This window comes from Lagopus muta, chromosome 15, assembly GCF_023343835.1.
Source record: "Lagopus muta isolate bLagMut1 chromosome 15, bLagMut1 primary, whole genome shotgun sequence".
Lineage (NCBI taxonomy): Eukaryota > Metazoa > Chordata > Aves > Galliformes > Phasianidae > Lagopus > Lagopus muta.
Window position 1 is genome coordinate 14,363,505 of NC_064447.1, and position 21,758 is coordinate 14,385,262.

A 21,758-nucleotide genomic window follows, 5' to 3' on the forward strand; every position below is an offset into this window, starting at 1 on the left:
CCATCAGAACCGACAACTTTTGGCCATCAATACTTCAGCCATGCCAGCCTTCCCAATCCGTGACTTGAACCATCAGTCACAACCAACACCTTTAAGCCAGCCATACTTTAGCCACGCCAGCCCTGCCACCACTGACTTGAACCAATAGCCACAACCAAGACCTTTAAGCCATCAGTACCTCAGCCTCGCCAGCCCTCCCACCAGTGACAATTTCCATCAGTCACATGAACAACCATAAGCCAGCCACTCTTTAGCCATACCAGCCCTCCCACCAGTGACTTTAACCATCAGTCACAGCAAAAACCTTTATGACAGCCATACTTTAGCCAAGCCAGCCCTCCCATCAGTGACAATTTCCATCAGTCACATGAACAACCATCATGCCAGCCACACTTTAGCCTCGCCAGCCCTCCCAGCAGTGACTTTAACCACCAGTCACAACAATAATGATCATGCCAGCCACCCTTTAGAAACACCAGCCCTCCCATCAGTGACTTTAACCATCAGTCACAACCAACACCATTAAGTCATCAGAACATCAGCCTCGCCAGCCCTCCCACCAGTGACATGTTACATCAATCACAAGAAGAACCATCATGCCAGCCACCCTTTAGCCATGCCAGACCTCCCATCAGTGACATTTTCCATCAGTCACAACAGACACCTTTAAGCCATCAGTACCTCAGCCTCGCCTGCCCTCCCATCAGTGACTTGAACCATCAGTCACAGCAAAAACCTTTATGACAGCCATACTTTAGCCAAGCCAGCCCTCCCATCAGTGACTATAGCCATCACTCACAACCAAGACCTTTTACCCATCCATACTTCAGACATTCCGATGTTCCTATCAGTGACATTAACCATCAATAAAAACCAACAACTGTTAGCCCTCAATAGTTAGACCATGCCAGGGCTCCCATTAGTGACGTGAATGATCAGTTAAAACCCAGTACTCCCAATCTGTGACTTTAACTAACCATCAGAACCGACAACTTTTGGCCATCAATACTTCAGCCATGCCAGCCTTCCTATCAGTGACCATCAGTCACAACCAAGACCTTGTAGCCATCAGATCTTCAGCCATGCCAGCCTTATGAGTGACTATAAACATCAGTCACAATCCATAAATTTTAGACACGACTTCTTTAGCTACACCAACCCCCCTATCAGAGACTTTAACCATGATTCACAACCAACACCTCTTAGCCATGTCTTCTTCACACATGCCAGCCCTCCAATCAGTGACTTTAACCATGAGTCACAACCAACACCTTTAAGCCACCAGAACATCAGCCACCCCAGCCCTCCCATCAATGACATTTTCCATCAGTCCTAGGGAACACCATTTAACCAGAAATTATTTAGGGTCGCCAACCCTCCCATCAGTGACTTGAACCATCAGTCACAACCAACACCTTTAAGCCATCAGTACCTCAGCCTCGCCAGCCCTCCCACCAGTGACAATTTCCATCAGTCACATGAACAACCATCATGCCAGCCACACTTTAGCCTCAGCAGCCCTCCCAGCAGTGACTTTAACCATCAGTCACAATAACCATCATGCCAGCCACCCTTTAGACACGCCAGCCCTCCCATCGGTGACTTTAACCATCAGTTACAACCAACACCTTGAAGTCATCAGAACATCAGCCTCGCCAGCCCTCCCACCAGTGACATGTTACATCAATCACAAGAAAAACCATCATGCCAGCCACTCTTTAGTCATGCCAGCCCTCCCATCAGTGACATTTTCCATCAGTCACAACAGACACCTTTAAGCCATCAGTACCTCAGCCTCGACAGCCTTCCAACCAGTGACTTTAACCACCAGTTACAAGAAAAACCTTCATGCCAGCCATACTTTAGCCTCGCCAGCCCTCCCACCAATGACTTTTAACCATCAGTCACAAACAGCATCTCTAAGCCACCTGTACCACAGCCTCGCCAGCCCTCCCATCAGTGACTTGAACCATCAGTCACAACCAACACCTTTAAGCCAGCCATACTGTAGCCACACCAGCCCTGCCACCACTGACTTGAACCAATAGCCACAACCAGGACCTTTAAGCCATCAGTACCTCAGCCTCGCCAGCCCTCCCACCAGTGACTTTAACCATCAGTCACAGCAAAAACCTTTATGACAGCCATACTTTAGCCATGCCAGTCTCCCATCAGTGACTATAGCCATCACTCATAACCAAGGCCTTTTACCCATCCATACTTCAGACATTCCGATGTTCCTATCAGTGACATTAACCATCAATAAAAACCAACAACTGTTAGCCCTCAATAGTTAGACCATGCCAGGGCTCCCATTAGTGACTTGAATGATCAGTTAAAACCCAGTACTCCCAATCTGTGACTTTAACTAACCATCAGAACCGACAACTTTTGGCCATCAATACTTCAGCCATGCCAGCCTTCCCAATCCGTGACTTGAACCATCAGTCACAACCAACACCTTTAAGCCAGCCATACTTTAGCCACGCCAGCCCCGCCACCACTGACTTTAACCAATAGCCACAACCAGGACCTTTAAGCCATCAGTACCTCAGCCTCGCCAGCCCTCCCACCAGTGACAATTTCCATCAGTCACATGAACAACCATCATGCCAGCCACACTTTAGCCTCGCCAGCCCTCCCATCAGTGACTTTAACCACCAGTCACAATAACCATCATGCCAGCCACACTTTAGCCTCGCCAGCCCGCACACCAGTGACATGTTACATCAATCACAAGAAGAACCATAATGCCAGCCACTCTTTAGCCATGCCAGCCCTCCCATCAGTGACATTTTCCATCAGTCACATGAACAACCATAAGCCAGCCACACTTTAGCCTCGCCAGCCCTCCCAGCAGTGACTTTAACCATCAGTCACAATAAACATCATGCCAGCCACCCTTTAGACACGCCAGCCCTCCCATCAGTGACTTCAACCATCAGTCACAACCAACACCTTTAAGCCATCAGAACATCAGCCTCGCCAGCCCTCCCACCAGTGACATGTTACATCAATCACAAGAAGAACCATCATGCCAGCCACTCTTTAGCCATGCCAGCCCTCCCATCAGTGACATTTTCCATCAGTCACAACAGACACCTTTAAGCCATCAGTACCTCAGCCTCGCCAGCCCTCCCATCAGTGACTTGAACCATCAGTCACAGCAAAAACCTTTATGACAGCCATACTTTAGCCAAGCCAGCCCTCCCATCAGTGACTATAGCCTTCACTCACAACCAAGACCTTTTACCCATCCATTCTTCAGACATTCCGATGTTCCTATCAGTGACATTAACCATCAATAAAAACCAACAACTGTTAGCCCTCAATAGTTAGACCATGCCAGGGCTCCCATTAGTGACTTGAATGATCAGTTAAAACCCAGTACTCCCAATCTGTGACTTTAACTAACCATCAGAACCAACAACTTTTGGCCATCAATACTTCAGCCATGCCAGCCTTCCCAATCCGTGACTTGAACCATCAGTCACAACCAACGCCTTTAAGCCAGCCATACTTTAGCCACGCCAGCCCTGCCACCACTGACTTGAACCAATAGCCACAACCAAGACCTTTAAGCCATCAGTACCTCAGCCTCGCCAGCCCTCCCACCAGTGACAATTTCCATCAGTCACATGAACAACCATAAGCCAGCCACTCTTTAGCCATACCAGCCCTCCCACCAGTGACTTTAACCATCAGTCACAGCAAAAACCTTTATGACAGCCATACTTTAGCCAAGCCAGCCCTCCCATCAGTGACAATTTCCATCAGTCACATGAACAACCATCATGCCAGCCACACTTTAGCCTCGCCAGCCCTCCCAGCAGTGACTTTAACCACCAGTCACAACAATAATGATCATGCCAGCCACCCTTTAGAAACACCAGCCCTCCCATCAGTGACTTTAACCATCAGTCACAACCAACACCATTAAGTCATCAGAACATCAGCCTCGCCAGCCCTCCCACCAGTGACATGTTACATCAATCACAAGAAGAACCATCATGCCAGCCACCCTTTAGCCATGCCAGACCTCCCATCAGTGACATTTTCCATCAGTCACAACAGACACCTTTAAGCCATCAGTACCTCAGCCTCGCCTGCCCTCCCATCAGTGACTTGAACCATCAGTCACAGCAAAAACCTTTATGACAGCCATACTTTAGCCAAGCCAGCCCTCCCATCAGTGACTATAGCCATCACTCACAACCAAGACCTTTTACCCATCCATACTTCAGACATTCCGATGTTCCTATCAGTGACATTAACCATCAATAAAAACCAACAACTGTTAGCCCTCAATAGTTAGACCATGCCAGGGCTCCCATTAGTGACGTGAATGATCAGTTAAAACCCAGTACTCCCAATCTGTGACTTTAACTAACCATCAGAACCGACAACTTTTGGCCATCAATACTTCAGCCATGCCAGCCTTCCTATCAGTGACCATCAGTCACAACCAAGACCTTGTAGCCATCAGATCTTCAGCCATGCCAGCCTTATGAGTGACTATAAACATCAGTCACAATCCATAAATTTTAGACACGACTTCTTTAGCTACACCAACCCCCCTATCAGTGACTTTAACCATGATTCACAACCAACACCTCTTAGCCATGTCTTCTTCACATATTCCAGCCCTCCAATCAGTGACTTTAACCATGAGTCACAACCAACACCTTTAAGCCACCAGAACATCAGCCACCCCAGCCCTCCCATCAATGACATTTTCCATCAGTCCTAGGGAACACCATTTAACCAGAAATTATTTAGGGTCGCCAACCCTCCCATCAGTGACTTGAACCATCAGTCACAACCAACACCTTTAAGCCATCAGTACCTCAGCCTCGCCAGCCCTCCCACCAGTGACAATTTCCATCAGTCACATGAACAACCATCATGCCAGCCACACTTTAGCCTCAGCAGCCCTCCCAGCAGTGACTTTAACCATCAGTCACAATAACCATCATGCCAGCCACCCTTTAGACACGCCAGCCCTCCCATCGGTGACTTTAACCATCAGTCACAACCAACACCTTGAAGTCATCAGAACATCAGCCTCGCCAGCCCTCCCACCAGTGACATGTTACATCAATCACAAGAAAAACCATCATGCCAGCCACTCTTTAGTCATGCCAGCCCTCCCATCAGTGACATTTTCCATCAGTCACAACAGACACCTTTAAGCCATCAGTACCTCAGCCTCGACAGCCTTCCAACCAGTGACTTTAACCACCAGTTACAAGAAAAACCTTCATGCCAGCCATACTTTAGCCTCGCCAGCCCTCCCACCAATGACTTTTAACCATCAGTCACAAACAGCATCTCTAAGCCACCTGTACCACAGCCTCGCCAGCCCTCCCATCAGTGACTTGAACCATCAGTCACAACCAACACCTTTAAGCCAGACATACTGTAGCCACGCCAGCCCTGCCACCACTGACTTGAACCAATAGCCACAAAAAGGACCTTTAAGCCATCAGTACCTCAGCCTCGCCAGCCCTCCCACCAGTGACTTTAACCATCAGTCACAGCAAAAACCTTTATGACAGCCATACTTTAGCCATGCCAGTCTCCCATCAGTGACTATAGCCATCACTCACAACCAAGGCCTTTTACCCATCCATACTTCAGACATTCCGATGTTCCTATCAGTGACATTAACCATCAATAAAAACCAACAACTGTTAGCCCTCAATAGTTAGACCATGCCAGGGCTCCCATTAGTGACTTGAATGATCAGTTAAAACCCAGCACTCCCAATCTGTGACTTTAACTAACCATCAGAACCGACAACTTTTGGCCATCAATACTTCAGCCATGCCAGCCTTCCCAATCCGTGACTTGAACCATCAGTCACAACCAACACCTTTAAGCCAGCCATACTTTAGCCACGCCAGCCCCGCCACCACTGACTTTAACCAATAGCCACAACCAGGACCTTTAAGCCATCAGTACCTCAGCCTCGCCAGCCCTCCCACCAGTGACAATTTCCATCAGTCACATGAACAACCATCATGCCAGCCACACTTTAGCCTCGCCAGCCCTCCCATCAGTGACTTTAACCACCAGTCACAATAACCATCATGCCAGCCACACTTTAGCCTCGCCAGCCCGCACACCAGTGACATGTTACATCAATCACAAGAAGAACCATAATGCCAGCCACTCTTTAGCCATGCCAGCCCTCCCATCAGTGACATTTTCCATCAGTCACATGAACAACCATAAGCCAGCCACACTTTAGCCTCGCCAGCCCTCCCAGCAGTGACTTTAACCATCAGTCACAATAAACATCATGCCAGCCACCCTTTAGACACGCCAGCCCTCCCATCAGTGACTTCAACCATCAGTCACAACCAACACCTTTAAGCCATCAGAACATCAGCCTCACCAGCCCTCCCACCAGTGACATGTTACATCAATCACAAGAAGAACCATCATGCCAGCCACTCTTTAGCCATGCCAGCCCTCCCATCAGTGACATTTTCCATCAGTCACAACAGACACCTTTAAGCCATCAGTACCTCAGCCTCGCCAGCCCTCCCATCAGTGACTTGAACCATCAGTCACAGCAAAAACCTTTATGACAGCCATACTTTAGCCAAGCCAGTCTCCCATCAGTGACTATAGCCTTCACTCACAACCAAGACCTTTTACCCATCCATACTTCAGACATTCCGATGTTCCTATCAGTGACATCAACCATCAATAAAAACCAACAACTGTTAGCCCTCAATAGTTAGACCATGCCAGGGCTCCCATTAGTGACTTGAATGATCAGTTAAAACCCAGTACTCCCAATCTGTGACTTTAACTAACCATCAGAACCGACAACTTTTGGCCATCAATACTTCAGCCATGCCAGCCTTCCCAATCCGTGACTTGAACCATCAGTCACAACCAACACCTTTAAGCCAGCCATACTTTAGCCACGCCAGCCCTGCCACCACTGACTTGAACCAATAGCCACAACCAAGACCTTTAAGCCATCAGTACCTCAGCCTCGCCAGCCCTCCCACCAGTGACAATTTCCATCAGTCACATGAACAACCATAAGCCAGCCACTCTTTAGCCATACCAGCCCTCCCACCAGTGACTTTAACCATCAGTCACAGCAAAAACCTTTATGACAGCCATACTTTAGCCAAGCCAGCCCTCCCATCAGTGACAATTTCCATCAGTCACATGAACAACCATCATGCCAGCCACACTTTAGCCTCGCCAGCCCTCCCAGCAGTGACTTTAACCACCAGTCACAACAATAATGATCATGCCAGCCACCCTTTAGAAACACCAGCCCTCCCATCAGTGACTTTAACCATCAGTCACAACCAACACCATTAAGTCATCAGAACATCAGCCTCGCCAGCCCTCCCACCAGTGACATGTTACATCAATCACAAGAAGAACCATCATGCCAGCCACCCTTTAGCCATGCCAGACCTCCCATCAGTGACATTTTCCATCAGTCACAACAGACACCTTTAAGCCATCAGTACCTCAGCCTCGCCTGCCCTCCCATCAGTGACTTGAACCATCAGTCACAGCAAAAACCTTTATGACAGCCATACTTTAGCCAAGCCAGCCCTCCCATCAGTGACTATAGCCATCACTCACAACCAAGACCTTTTACCCATCCATACTTCAGACATTCCGATGTTCCTATCAGTGACATTAACCATCAATAAAAACCAACAACTGTTAGCCCTCAATAGTTAGACCATGCCAGGGCTCCCATTAGTGACGTGAATGATCAGTTAAAACCCAGTACTCCCAATCTGTGACTTTAACTAACCATCAGAACCGACAACTTTTGGCCATCAATACTTCAGCCATGCCAGCCTTCCTATCAGTGACCATCAGTCACAACCAAGACCTTGTAGCCATCAGATCTTCAGCCATGCCAGCCTTATGAGTGACTATAAACATCAGTCACAATCCATAAATTTTAGACACGACTTCTTTAGCTACACCAACCCCCCTATCAGAGACTTTAACCATGATTCACAACCAACACCTCTTAGCCATGTCTTCTTCACACATGCCAGCCCTCCAATCAGTGACTTTAACCATGAGTCACAACCAACACCTTTAAGCCACCAGAACATCAGCCACCCCAGCCCTCCCATCAATGACATTTTCCATCAGTCCTAGGGAACACCATTTAACCAGAAATTATTTAGGGTCGCCAACCCTCCCATCAGTGACTTGAACCATCAGTCACAACCAACACCTTTAAGCCATCAGTACCTCAGCCTCGCCAGCCCTCCCACCAGTGACAATTTCCATCAGTCACATGAACAACCATCATGCCAGCCACACTTTAGCCTCAGCAGCCCTCCCAGCAGTGACTTTAACCATCAGTCACAATAACCATCATGCCAGCCACCCTTTAGACACGCCAGCCCTCCCATCGGTGACTTTAACCATCAGTTACAACCAACACCTTGAAGTCATCAGAACATCAGCCTCGCCAGCCCTCCCACCAGTGACATGTTACATCAATCACAAGAAAAACCATCATGCCAGCCACTCTTTAGTCATGCCAGCCCTCCCATCAGTGACATTTTCCATCAGTCACAACAGACACCTTTAAGCCATCAGTACCTCAGCCTCGACAGCCTTCCAACCAGTGACTTTAACCACCAGTTACAAGAAAAACCTTCATGCCAGCCATACTTTAGCCTCGCCAGCCCTCCCACCAATGACTTTTAACCATCAGTCACAAACAGCATCTCTAAGCCACCTGTACCACAGCCTCGCCAGCCCTCCCATCAGTGACTTGAACCATCAGTCACAACCAACACCTTTAAGCCAGCCATACTGTAGCCACACCAGCCCTGCCACCACTGACTTGAACCAATAGCCACAACCAGGACCTTTAAGCCATCAGTACCTCAGCCTCGCCAGCCCTCCCACCAGTGACTTTAACCATCAGTCACAGCAAAAACCTTTATGACAGCCATACTTTAGCCATGCCAGTCTCCCATCAGTGACTATAGCCATCACTCATAACCAAGGCCTTTTACCCATCCATACTTCAGACATTCCGATGTTCCTATCAGTGACATTAACCATCAATAAAAACCAACAACTGTTAGCCCTCAATAGTTAGACCATGCCAGGGCTCCCATTAGTGACTTGAATGATCAGTTAAAACCCAGTACTCCCAATCTGTGACTTTAACTAACCATCAGAACCGACAACTTTTGGCCATCAATACTTCAGCCATGCCAGCCTTCCCAATCCGTGACTTGAACCATCAGTCACAACCAACACCTTTAAGCCAGCCATACTTTAGCCACGCCAGCCCCGCCACCACTGACTTTAACCAATAGCCACAACCAGGACCTTTAAGCCATCAGTACCTCAGCCTCGCCAGCCCTCCCACCAGTGACAATTTCCATCAGTCACATGAACAACCATCATGCCAGCCACACTTTAGCCTCGCCAGCCCTCCCATCAGTGACTTTAACCACCAGTCACTATAACCATCATGCCAGCCACACTTTAGCCTCGCCAGCCCGCACACCAGTGACATGTTACATCAATCACAAGAAGAACCATAATGCCAGCCACTCTTTAGCCATGCCAGCCCTCCCATCAGTGACATTTTCCATCAGTCACATGAACAACCATAAGCCAGCCACACTTTAGCCTCGCCAGCCCTCCCAGCAGTGACTTTAACCATCAGTCACAATAAACATCATGCCAGCCACCCTTTAGACACGCCAGCCCTCCCATCAGTGACTTCAACCATCAGTCACAACCAACACCTTTAAGCCATCAGAACATCAGCCTCGCCAGCCCTCCCACCAGTGACATGTTACATCAATCACAAGAAGAACCATCATGCCAGCCACTCTTTAGCCATGCCAGCCCTCCCATCAGTGACATTTTCCATCAGTCACAACAGACACCTTTAAGCCATCAGTACCTCAGCCTCGCCAGCCCTCCCATCAGTGACTTGAACCATCAGTCACAGCAAAAACCTTTATGACAGCCATACTTTAGCCAAGCCAGCCCTCCCATCAGTGACTATAGCCTTCACTCACAACCAAGACCTTTTACCCATCCATTCTTCAGACATTCCGATGTTCCTATCAGTGACATTAACCATCAATAAAAACCAACAACTGTTAGCCCTCAATAGTTAGACCATGCCAGGGCTCCCATTAGTGACTTGAATGATCAGTTAAAACCCAGTACTCCCAATCTGTGACTTTAACTAACCATCAGAACCAACAACTTTTGGCCATCAATACTTCAGCCATGCCAGCCTTCCCAATCCGTGACTTGAACCATCAGTCACAACCAACGCCTTTAAGCCAGCCATACTTTAGCCACGCCAGCCCTGCCACCACTGACTTGAACCAATAGCCACAACCAAGACCTTTAAGCCATCAGTACCTCAGCCTCGCCAGCCCTCCCACCAGTGACAATTTCCATCAGTCACATGAACAACCATAAGCCAGCCACTCTTTAGCCATACCAGCCCTCCCACCAGTGACTTTAACCATCAGTCACAGCAAAAACCTTTATGACAGCCATACTTTAGCCAAGCCAGCCCTCCCATCAGTGACAATTTCCATCAGTCACATGAACAACCATCATGCCAGCCACACTTTAGCCTCGCCAGCCCTCCCAGCAGTGACTTTAACCACCAGTCACAACAATAATGATCATGCCAGCCACCCTTTAGAAACACCAGCCCTCCCATCAGTGACTTTAACCATCAGTCACAACCAACACCATTAAGTCATCAGAACATCAGCCTCGCCAGCCCTCCCACCAGTGACATGTTACATCAATCACAAGAAGAACCATCATGCCAGCCACCCTTTAGCCATGCCAGACCTCCCATCAGTGACATTTTCCATCAGTCACAACAGACACCTTTAAGCCATCAGTACCTCAGCCTCGCCTGCCCTCCCATCAGTGACTTGAACCATCAGTCACAGCAAAAACCTTTATGACAGCCATACTTTAGCCAAGCCAGCCCTCCCATCAGTGACTATAGCCATCACTCACAACCAAGACCTTTTACCCATCCATACTTCAGACATTCCGATGTTCCTATCAGTGACATTAACCATCAATAAAAACCAACAACTGTTAGCCCTCAATAGTTAGACCATGCCAGGGCTCCCATTAGTGACGTGAATGATCAGTTAAAACCCAGTACTCCCAATCTGTGACTTTAACTAACCATCAGAACCGACAACTTTTGGCCATCAATACTTCAGCCATGCCAGCCTTCCTATCAGTGACCATCAGTCACAACCAAGACCTTGTAGCCATCAGATCTTCAGCCATGCCAGCCTTATGAGTGACTATAAACATCAGTCACAATCCATAAATTTTAGACACGACTTCTTTAGCTACACCAACCCCCCTATCAGTGACTTTAACCATGATTCACAACCAACACCTCTTAGCCATGTCTTCTTCACATATTCCAGCCCTCCAATCAGTGACTTTAACCATGAGTCACAACCAACACCTTTAAGCCACCAGAACATCAGCCACCCCAGCCCTCCCATCAATGACATTTTCCATCAGTCCTAGGGAACACCATTTAACCAGAAATTATTTAGGGTCGCCAACCCTCCCATCAGTGACTTGAACCATCAGTCACAACCAACACCTTTAAGCCATCAGTACCTCAGCCTCGCCAGCCCTCCCACCAGTGACAATTTCCATCAGTCACATGAACAACCATCATGCCAGCCACACTTTAGCCTCAGCAGCCCTCCCAGCAGTGACTTTAACCATCAGTCACAATAACCATCATGCCAGCCACCCTTTAGACACGCCAGCCCTCCCATCGGTGACTTTAACCATCAGTCACAACCAACACCTTGAAGTCATCAGAACATCAGCCTCGCCAGCCCTCCCACCAGTGACATGTTACATCAATCACAAGAAAAACCATCATGCCAGCCACTCTTTAGTCATGCCAGCCCTCCCATCAGTGACATTTTCCATCAGTCACAACAGACACCTTTAAGCCATCAGTACCTCAGCCTCGACAGCCTTCCAACCAGTGACTTTAACCACCAGTTACAAGAAAAACCTTCATGCCAGCCATACTTTAGCCTCGCCAGCCCTCCCACCAATGACTTTTAACCATCAGTCACAAACAGCATCTCTAAGCCACCTGTACCACAGCCTCGCCAGCCCTCCCATCAGTGACTTGAACCATCAGTCACAACCAACACCTTTAAGCCAGACATACTGTAGCCACGCCAGCCCTGCCACCACTGACTTGAACCAATAGCCACAAAAAGGACCTTTAAGCCATCAGTACCTCAGCCTCGCCAGCCCTCCCACCAGTGACTTTAACCATCAGTCACAGCAAAAACCTTTATGACAGCCATACTTTAGCCATGCCAGTCTCCCATCAGTGACTATAGCCATCACTCACAACCAAGGCCTTTTACCCATCCATACTTCAGACATTCCGATGTTCCTATCAGTGACATTAACCATCAATAAAAACCAACAACTGTTAGCCCTCAATAGTTAGACCATGCCAGGGCTCCCATTAGTGACTTGAATGATCAGTTAAAACCCAGCACTCCCAATCTGTGACTTTAACTAACCATCAGAACCGACAACTTTTGGCCATCAATACTTCAGCCATGCCAGCCTTCCCAATCCGTGACTTGAACCATCAGTCACAACCAACACCTTTAAGCCAGCCATACTTTAGCCACGCCAGCCCCGCCACCACTGACTTTAACCAATAGCCACAACCAGGACCTTTAAGCCATCAGTACCTCAGCCTCGCCAGCCCTCCCACCAGTGACAATTTCCATCAGTCACATGAACAACCATCATGCCAGCCACACTTTAGCCTCGCCAGCCCTCCCATCAGTGACTTTAACCACCAGTCACAATAACCATCATGCCAGCCACACTTTAGCCTCGCCAGCCCTCCCATCAGTGACTTTAACCACCAGTCACAATAACCATCATGCCAGCCACACTTTAGCCTCGCCAGCCCGCACACCAGTGACATGTTACATCAATCACAAGAAGAACCATAATGCCAGCCACTCTTTAGCCATGCCAGCCCTCCCATCAGTGACATTTTCCATCAGTCACATGAACAACCATAAGCCAGCCACACTTTAGCCTCGCCAGCCCTCCCAGCAGTGACTTTAACCATCAGTCACAATAAACATCATGCCAGCCACCCTTTAGACACGCCAGCCCTCCCATCAGTGACTTCAACCATCAGTCACAACCAACACCTTTAAGCCATCAGAACATCAGCCTCGCCAGCCCTCCCACCAGTGACATGTTACATCAATCACAAGAAGAACCATCATGCCAGCCACTCTTTAGCCATGCCAGCCCTCCCATCAGTGACATTTTCCATCAGTCACAACAGACACCTTTAAGCCATCAGTACCTCAGCCTCGCCAGCCCTCCCATCAGTGACTTGAACCATCAGTCACAGCAAAAACCTTAATGCCAGCCATACTTTAGCCAAGCCAGCCCTCCCATCAGTGACTATAGCCTTCACTCACAACCAAGACCTTTTACCCATCCATACTTCAGACATTCCGATGTTCCTATCAGTGACATTAACCATCAATAAAAACCAACAACTGTTAGCCCTCAATAGTTAGAGCATGCCAGGGCTCCCATTAGTGACTTGAATGATCAGTTAAAACCCAGTACTCCCAATCTGTGACTTTAACTAACCATCAGAACCGACAACCTTAGGCCATCAATACTTCAGCCATGCCAGCCTTCCCATCAGTGACCATCAGTCACAACCAAGACCTTGTAGCCATCAGATCTTCAGCCATGCCAGCCTTATGAGTGACTATAAACATCAGTCACAATCCATAAATTTTAGACACGACGTCTTTAGCTACACCAATCCCCCTATCAGTGACTTTAACCATGATTCACAACCAACACCTCTTAGCCATGACTTCTTCACACATGCCAGCCCTCCAATCAGTGACTTTAACCATGAGTCACAACCAACACCTTTAAACCACCAGAACATCAGCCACCCCAGCCCTCCCATCAATGACATTTTCCATCAGTCCTAGGGAACACCATTTAACCAGAAATTATTTAGGGTCGCCAACCCTCCCATCAGTGACTTGAACCATCAGTCACAACCAACACCTTTAAGCCATCAGTACCTCAGCCTCGCCAGCCCTCCCACCAGTGACAATTTCCATCAGTCACATGAACAACCATCATGCCAGCCACACTTTAGCCTCGCCAGCCCTCCCACCAGTGACTTTAACCACCAGTCACAACAATAACCATCATGCCAGCCACCCTTTAGACACGCCAGCCCTCCCATCAGTGACTTTAAACATCAGTCACAACCAACACCTTTAAGTCATCAGAACATAAGCCTCGCCAGCCCTCCCACCAGTGACATGTTACATCAATCACAAGAATTACCATCATGCCAGCCACTCTTTAGCCATGCCAGCCCTCCCGTCAGTGACATTTTCCATCAGTCACAACAGTCACCTTTAAGCCATCAGTACCTCAGCCTCGCCAGCCCTCCCACCAGTGACTTTAACCATCAGTCACAGCAAAAACCTTTATGACAGCCATACTTTAGCCATGCCAGTCTCCCATCAGTGACTATAGCCATCACTCACAACCAAGACCTTTTACCCTTCCATACTTCAGACATTCCGATGTTCCTATCAGTGACATTAACCATCAATAAAAACCAACAACTGTTAGCCCTCAATAGTTAGAGCATGCCAGGGCTCCCATTAGTGACTTGAATGATCAGTTAAAACCCAGCACTCCCAATCTGTGACTTTAACTAACCATCAGAACCGACAACTTTTGGCCATCAATACTTCAGCCATGCCAGCCTTCCCATCAGTGACTTGAACCATCAGTCACAACCAACACCTTTAAGCCAGCCATACTTTAGCCACGCCAGCCCCGCCACCACTGACTTTAACCAATAGCCACAACCCAGACCTTTAAGCCATCAGTACCTCAGCCTCGCCAGCCCTCCCAGCAGTGACAATTTCCATCAGTCACATGAACAACCATCATGCCAGCCACACTTTAGCCTCGCCAGCCCTCCCAGCAGTGACTTTAACCACCAGTCACAACAATAACCATCATGCCAGCCACCCTTTAGACACGCCAGCCCTCCCATCAGTGACTTTAACCACCAGTCACAATAACCATCATGCCAGCCACACTTTAGCCTCGCCAGCCCGCACACCAGTGACATGTTACATCAATCACAAGAAGAACCATAATGCCAGCCACTCTTTAGCCATGCCAGCCCTCCCATCAGTGACATTTTCCATCAGTCACATGAACAACCATAAGCCAGCCACACTTTAGCCTCGCCAGCCCTCCCAGCAGTGACTTTAACCATCAGTCACAATAAACATCATGCCAGCCACCCTTTAGACACGCCAGCCCTCCCATCAGTGACTTCAACCATCAGTCACAGCAAAAACCTTTATGACAGCCATACTTTAGCCATGCCAGTCTCCCATCAGTGACTATAGCCATCACTCACAACCAAGACCTTTTACCCATCCATACTTCAGACATTCCGATGTTCCTATCAGTGCCATTAACCATCAATAAAAACCAACAACTGTTAGCCCTCAATAGTTAGACCATGCCAGGGCTCCCATTAGTGACTTGAATGATCAGTTAAAACCCAGTACTCCCAATCTGTGACTTTAACTAACCATCAGAACCGACAACTTTTGGCCATCAATACTTCAGCCATGCCAGCCTTCCCATCAGTGACCATCAGTCACAACCAAGACCTTGTAGCCATCAGATCTTCAGCCATGCCAGCCTTATGAGTGACTATAAACATCAGTCACAATCCATAAATTTTAGACACGACTTCTTTAGCTACACCAACCCCCCTATCAGTGACTTTAACCATGATTCACAACCAACACCTCTTAGCCATGTCTTCTTCACACATGCCAGCCCTCCAATCAGTGACTTTAACCATGAGTCACAACCAACACCTTTAAGCCACCAGAACATCAGCCACCCCAGCCCTCCCATCAATGACATTTTCCATCAGTCCTAGGGAACACCATTTAACCAGAAATTATTTAGGGTCGCCAACCCTCCCATCAGTGACTTGAACCATCAGTCACAACCAACACCTTTAAGCCATCAGTACCTCAGCCTCGCCAGCCCTCCCACCAGTGACAATTTCCATCAGTCACATGAACAACCATAAGCCAGCCACACTTTAGCCTCAGCAGCCCTCCCAGCAGTGACTTTAACCATCAGTCACAATAACCATCATGCCAGCCTCCCTTTAGACACGCCAGCCCTCCCATCGGTGACTTTAACCATCAGTCACAACCAACACCTTGAAGTCATCAGAACATCAGCCTCGCCAGACCTCCCACCAGTGACATGTTACATCAATCACAAGAAGAACCATCATGCCAGCCACTCTTTAGTCATGCCAGCCCTCCCATCAGTGACATTTTCCATCAGTCACAACAGACACCTTTAAGCCATCAGTACCTCAGCCTCGACAGCCTTCCAACCAGTGACTTTAACCACCAGTTACAAGAAAAACCTTCATGCCAGCCATACTTTAGCCTCGCCAGCCCTCCCACCAATGACTTTTAACCATCAGTCACAAACAGCATCTCTAAGCCATCTGTACCACAGCCTCGCCAGCCCTCCCATCAGTGACTTGAGCCATCAGTCACATCCAACACCTTTAAGCCAGCCATACTGTAGCCACGCCAGCCCTGCCACCACTGACTTGAACCAATAGCCACAACCAGGACCTTTAAGCCATCAGTACCTCAGCCTCGCCAGCCCTCCCACCAGTGACTTTAACCATCAGTCACAGCAAAAACCTTTATGACAGCCATACTTTAGCCATGCCAGTCTCCCATCAGTGACTATAGCCATCACTCACAACCAAGACCTTTTACCCATCCATACTTCAGACATTCCGATGTTCCTATCAGTGACATTAACCATCAATAAAAACCAACAACTGTTAGCCCTCAATAGTTAGAGCATGCCAGGGCTCCCATTAGTGACTTGAATGATCAGTTAAAACCCAGTACTCCCAATCTGTGACTTTAACTAACCATCAGAACCGACAACCTTTGGCCATCAATACTTCAGCCATGCCAGCCTTCCCAATCCGTGACTTGAACCATCAGTCACAACCAACACCTTTAAGCCAGCCATACTTTAGCCACGCCAGCCCCGCCACCACTGACTTTAACCAATAGCCACAACCAGGACCTTTAAGCCATCAGTACCTCAGCCTCGCCAGCCCTCCCACCAGTGACAATTTCCATCAGTCACATGAACAACCATCATGCCAGCCACACTTTAGCCTCGCCAGCCCTCCCATCAGTGACTTTAACCACCAGTCACAATAACCATCATGCCAGCCACACTTTAGCCTCGCCAGCCCTCCCATCAGTGACTTTAACCACCAGTCACAATAACCATCATGCCAGCCACACTTTAGCCTCGCCAGCCCGCACACCAGTGACATGTTACATCAATCACAAGAAGAACCATAATGCCAGCCACTCTTTAGCCATGCCAGCCCTCCCATCAGTGACATTTTCCATCAGTCACATGAACAACCATAAGCCAGCCACACTTTAGCCTCGCCAGCCCTCCCAGCAGTGACTTTAACCATCAGTCACAATAAACATCATGCCAGCCACCCTTTAGACACGCCAGCCCTCCCATCAGTGACTTCAACCATCAGTCACAACCAACACCTTTAAGCCATCAGAACATCAGCCTCGCCAGCCCTCCCACCAGTGACATGTTACATCAATCACAAGAAGAACCATCATGCCAGCCACTCTTTAGCCATGCCAGCCCTCCCATCAGTGACATTTTCCATCAGTCACAACAGACACCTTTAAGCCATCAGTACCTCAGCCTCGCCAGCCCTCCCATCAGTGACTTGAACCATCAGTCACAGCAAAAACCTTAATGCCAGCCATACTTTAGCCAAGCCAGCCCTCCCATCAGTGACTATAGCCTTCACTCACAACCAAGACCTTTTACCCATCCATTCTTCAGACATTCCGATGTTCCTATCAGTGACATTAACCATCAATAAAAACCAACAACTGTTAGCCCTCAATAGTTAGAGCATGCCAGGGCTCCCATTAGTGACTTGAATGATCAGTTAAAACCCAGTACTCCCAATCTGTGACTTTAACTAACCATCAGAACCGACAACCTTAGGCCATCAATACTTCAGCCATGCCAGCCTTCCCATCAGTGACCATCAGTCACAACCAAGACCTTGTAGCCATCAGATCTTCAGCCATGCCAGCCTTATGAGTGACTATAAACATCAGTCACAATCCATAAATTTTAGACACGACGTCTTTAGCTACACCAATCCCCCTATCAGTGACTTTAACCATGATTCACAACCAACACCTCTTAGCCATGACTTCTTCACACATGCCAGCCCTCCAATCAGTGACTTTAACCATGAGTCACAACCAACACCTTTAAGCCACCAGAACATCAGCCACCCCAGCCCTCCCATCAATGACATTTTCCATCAGTCCTAGGGAACACCATTTAACCAGAAATTATTTAGGGTCGCCAACCCTCCCATCAGTGACTTGAACCATCAGTCACAACCAACACCTTTAAGCCATCAGTACCTCAGCCTCGCCAGCCCTCCCACCAGTGACAATTTCCATCAGTCACATGAACAACCATAAGCCAGCCACACTTTAGCCTCAGCAGCCCTCCCAGCAGTGACTTTAACCATCAGTCACAATAACCATCATGCCAGCCTCCCTTTAGACACGCCAGCCCTCCCATCGGTGACTTTAACCATCAGTCACAACCAACACCTTGAAGTCATCAGAACATCAGCCTCGCCAGACCTCCCACCAGTGACATGTTACATCAATCACAAGAAGAACCATCATGCCAGCCACTCTTTAGTCATGCCAGCCCTCCCATCAGTGACATTTTCCATCAGTCACAACAGACACCTTTAAGCCATCAGTACCTCAGCCTCGACAGCCTTCCAACCAGTGACTTTAACCACCAGTTACAAGAAAAACCTTCATGCCAGCCATACTTTAGCCTCGCCAGCCCTCCCACCAATGACTTTTAACCATCAGTCACAAACAGCATCTCTAAGCCATCTGTACCACAGCCTCGCCAGCCCTCCCATCAGTGACTTGAGCCATCAGTCACATCCAACACCTTTAAGCCAGCCATACTGTAGCCACGCCAGCCCTGCCACCACTGACTTGAACCAATAGCCACAACCAGGACCTTTAAGCCATCAGTACCTCAGCCTCGCCAGCCCTCCCACCAGTGACTTTAACCATCAGTCACAGCAAAAACCTTTATGACAGCCATACTTTAGCCATGCCAGTCTCCCATCAGTGACTATAGCCATCACTCACAACCAAGACCTTTTACCCATCCATACTTCAGACATTCCGATGTTCCTATCAGTGACATTAACCATCAATAAAAACCAACAACTGTTAGCCCTCAATAGTTAGAGCATGCCAGGGCTCCCATTAGTGACTTGAATGATCAGTTAAAACCCAGTACTCCCAATCTGTGACTTTAACTAACCATCAGAACCGACAACCTTAGGCCATCAATACTTCAGCCATGCCAGCCTTCCCATCAGTGACCATCAGTCACAACCAAGACCTTGTAGCCATCAGATCTTCAGCCATGCCAGCCTTATGAGTGACTATAAACATCAGTCACAATCAATAAATTTTAGACACGACTTCTTTAGCTACACCAACCCCCCTATCAGTGACTTTAACCATGATTCACAACCAACACCTCTTAGCCATGACTTCTTCACACATGCCAGCCCTCCAATCAGTGACTTTAACCATGAGTCACAACCAACACCTTTAAGCCACCAGAACATCAGCCACCCCAGCCCTCCCATCAAAGACATTTTCCAACCAACACCTTTAAGCCATCAGTATCTCAGCCTCGCCAGCCCTCCCACCAGTGACAATTTCCATCAGTCACATGAACAACCATCATGCCAGCCACACTTTAGCCTCAGCAGCCCTCCCAGCAGTGACTTTAACCATCAGTCACAATAACCATCATGCCAGCCACCCTTTAGCCTCAGCAGCCCTCCCATCAGTGACTTTAACCATCAGTCACAACCAACACCTTTAAGTCATCAGAACATCAGCCTCGCCAGCCCTCCCACCAGTGACATGTTACATCAATCACAAGAAGAACCATCATGCCAGCCACCCTTTAGCCATGACAGACCTCCCATCAGTGACATTTTCCATCAGTCACAACAGACACCTTTAAGCCATCAGTACCTCAGCCTCGCCAGCCCTCCCATCAGTGACTTGAACCATCAGTCACAGCAAAAACCTTTATGACAGCCATACTTTAGCCAAGCCAGCCCTCCCATCAGTGACTATAGCCATCACTCACAACCAAGACCTTTTACCCATCCATACTTCAGACATTCCGATGTTCCTATCAGTGACATCAACCATCAATAAAAACCAACAACTGTTAGCCCTCAATAGTTAGACCATGCCAGGGCTCCCATTAGTGACTTGAATGATCAGTTAAAACCCAGTACTCCCAATCTGTGACTTTAACAAACCATCAGAACCGACAACTTTTGGCCATCAATACTTCAGCCATGCCAGCCTTCCCAATCCGTGACTTGAACCATCAGTCACAACCAACGCCTTTAAGCCAGCCATACTTTAGCCACGCCAGCCCCGCCACCACTGACTTGAACCAATAGCCACAACCAAGACCTTTAAGCCATCAGTACCTCAGCCTCGCCAGCCCTCCCACCAGTGACAATTTCCATCAGTCACATGAACAACCATAAGCCAGCCACTCTTTAGCCATACCAGCCCTCCCACCAGTGACTTTAACCATCAGTCACAGCAAAAACCTTTATGACAGCCATACTTTAGCCAAGCCAGCCCTCCCATCAGTGACAATTTCCATCAGTCACATGAACAACCATCATGCCAGCCACACTTTAGCCTCGCCAGCCCTCCCAGCAGTGACTTTAACCACCAGTCACAACAATAATGATCATGCCAGCCACCCTTTAGACACGCCAGCCCTCCCATCAGTGACTTTAACCATCAGTCACAACCAACACCATTAAGTCATCAGAACATCAGCCTCGCCAGCCCTCCCACCAGTGACATGTTACATCAATCACAAGAAGAACCATCATGCCAGCCACCCTTTAGCCATGCCAGCCCTCCCATCAGTGACATTTTCCATCAGTCACAACAGACACCTTTAAGCCATCAGTACCTCAGCCTCGCCTGCCCTCCCATCAGTGACTTGAACCATCAGTCACAGCAAAAACCTTTATGACAGCCATACTTTAGCCAAGCCAGCCCTCCCATCAGTGACTATAGCCATCACTCACAACCAAGACCTTTTACCCATCCATACTTCAGACATTCCGATGTTCCTATCAGTGACATTAACCATCAATAAAAACCAACAACTGTTAGCCCTCAATAGTTAGACCATGCCAGGGCTCCCATTAGTGACGTGAATGATCAGTTAAAACCCAGTACTCCCAATCTGTGACTTTAACTAACCATCAGAACCGACAACTTTTGGCCATCAATACTTCAGCCATGCCAGCCTTCCTATCAGTGACCATCAGTCACAACCAAGACCTTGTAGCCATCAGATCTTCAGCCATGCCAGCCTTATGAGTG

At 48.3% G+C, this 21,758-nt stretch overlaps 1 long non-coding RNA gene across 4 annotated transcripts in view; it reads right to left on the reverse strand.

Annotated features, from left to right (window-relative positions):
* The window catches only part of LOC125700521 (uncharacterized), a 40,996-nt gene extending 20,806 nt beyond the window's left edge, over positions 1–20,190 (reverse strand). The window contains exons 1-2 of one of the 4 annotated variants that reach the window (XR_007379965.1): positions 19,249–20,188; positions 4,965–5,403 (exon numbers count right to left, since the gene is read on the reverse strand). This is a non-coding gene — a long non-coding RNA (uncharacterized LOC125700521). Of the gene's footprint in view, positions 1–4,964; positions 5,404–8,455; positions 8,817–11,791; positions 12,231–19,248 lie in introns of all 4 variants that reach the window. The other 3 variants (XR_007379964.1, XR_007379963.1, XR_007379962.1) reach the window with 3 other exon arrangements.
* Between the last annotated feature and the right edge of the window lie 1,568 nt (positions 20,191–21,758).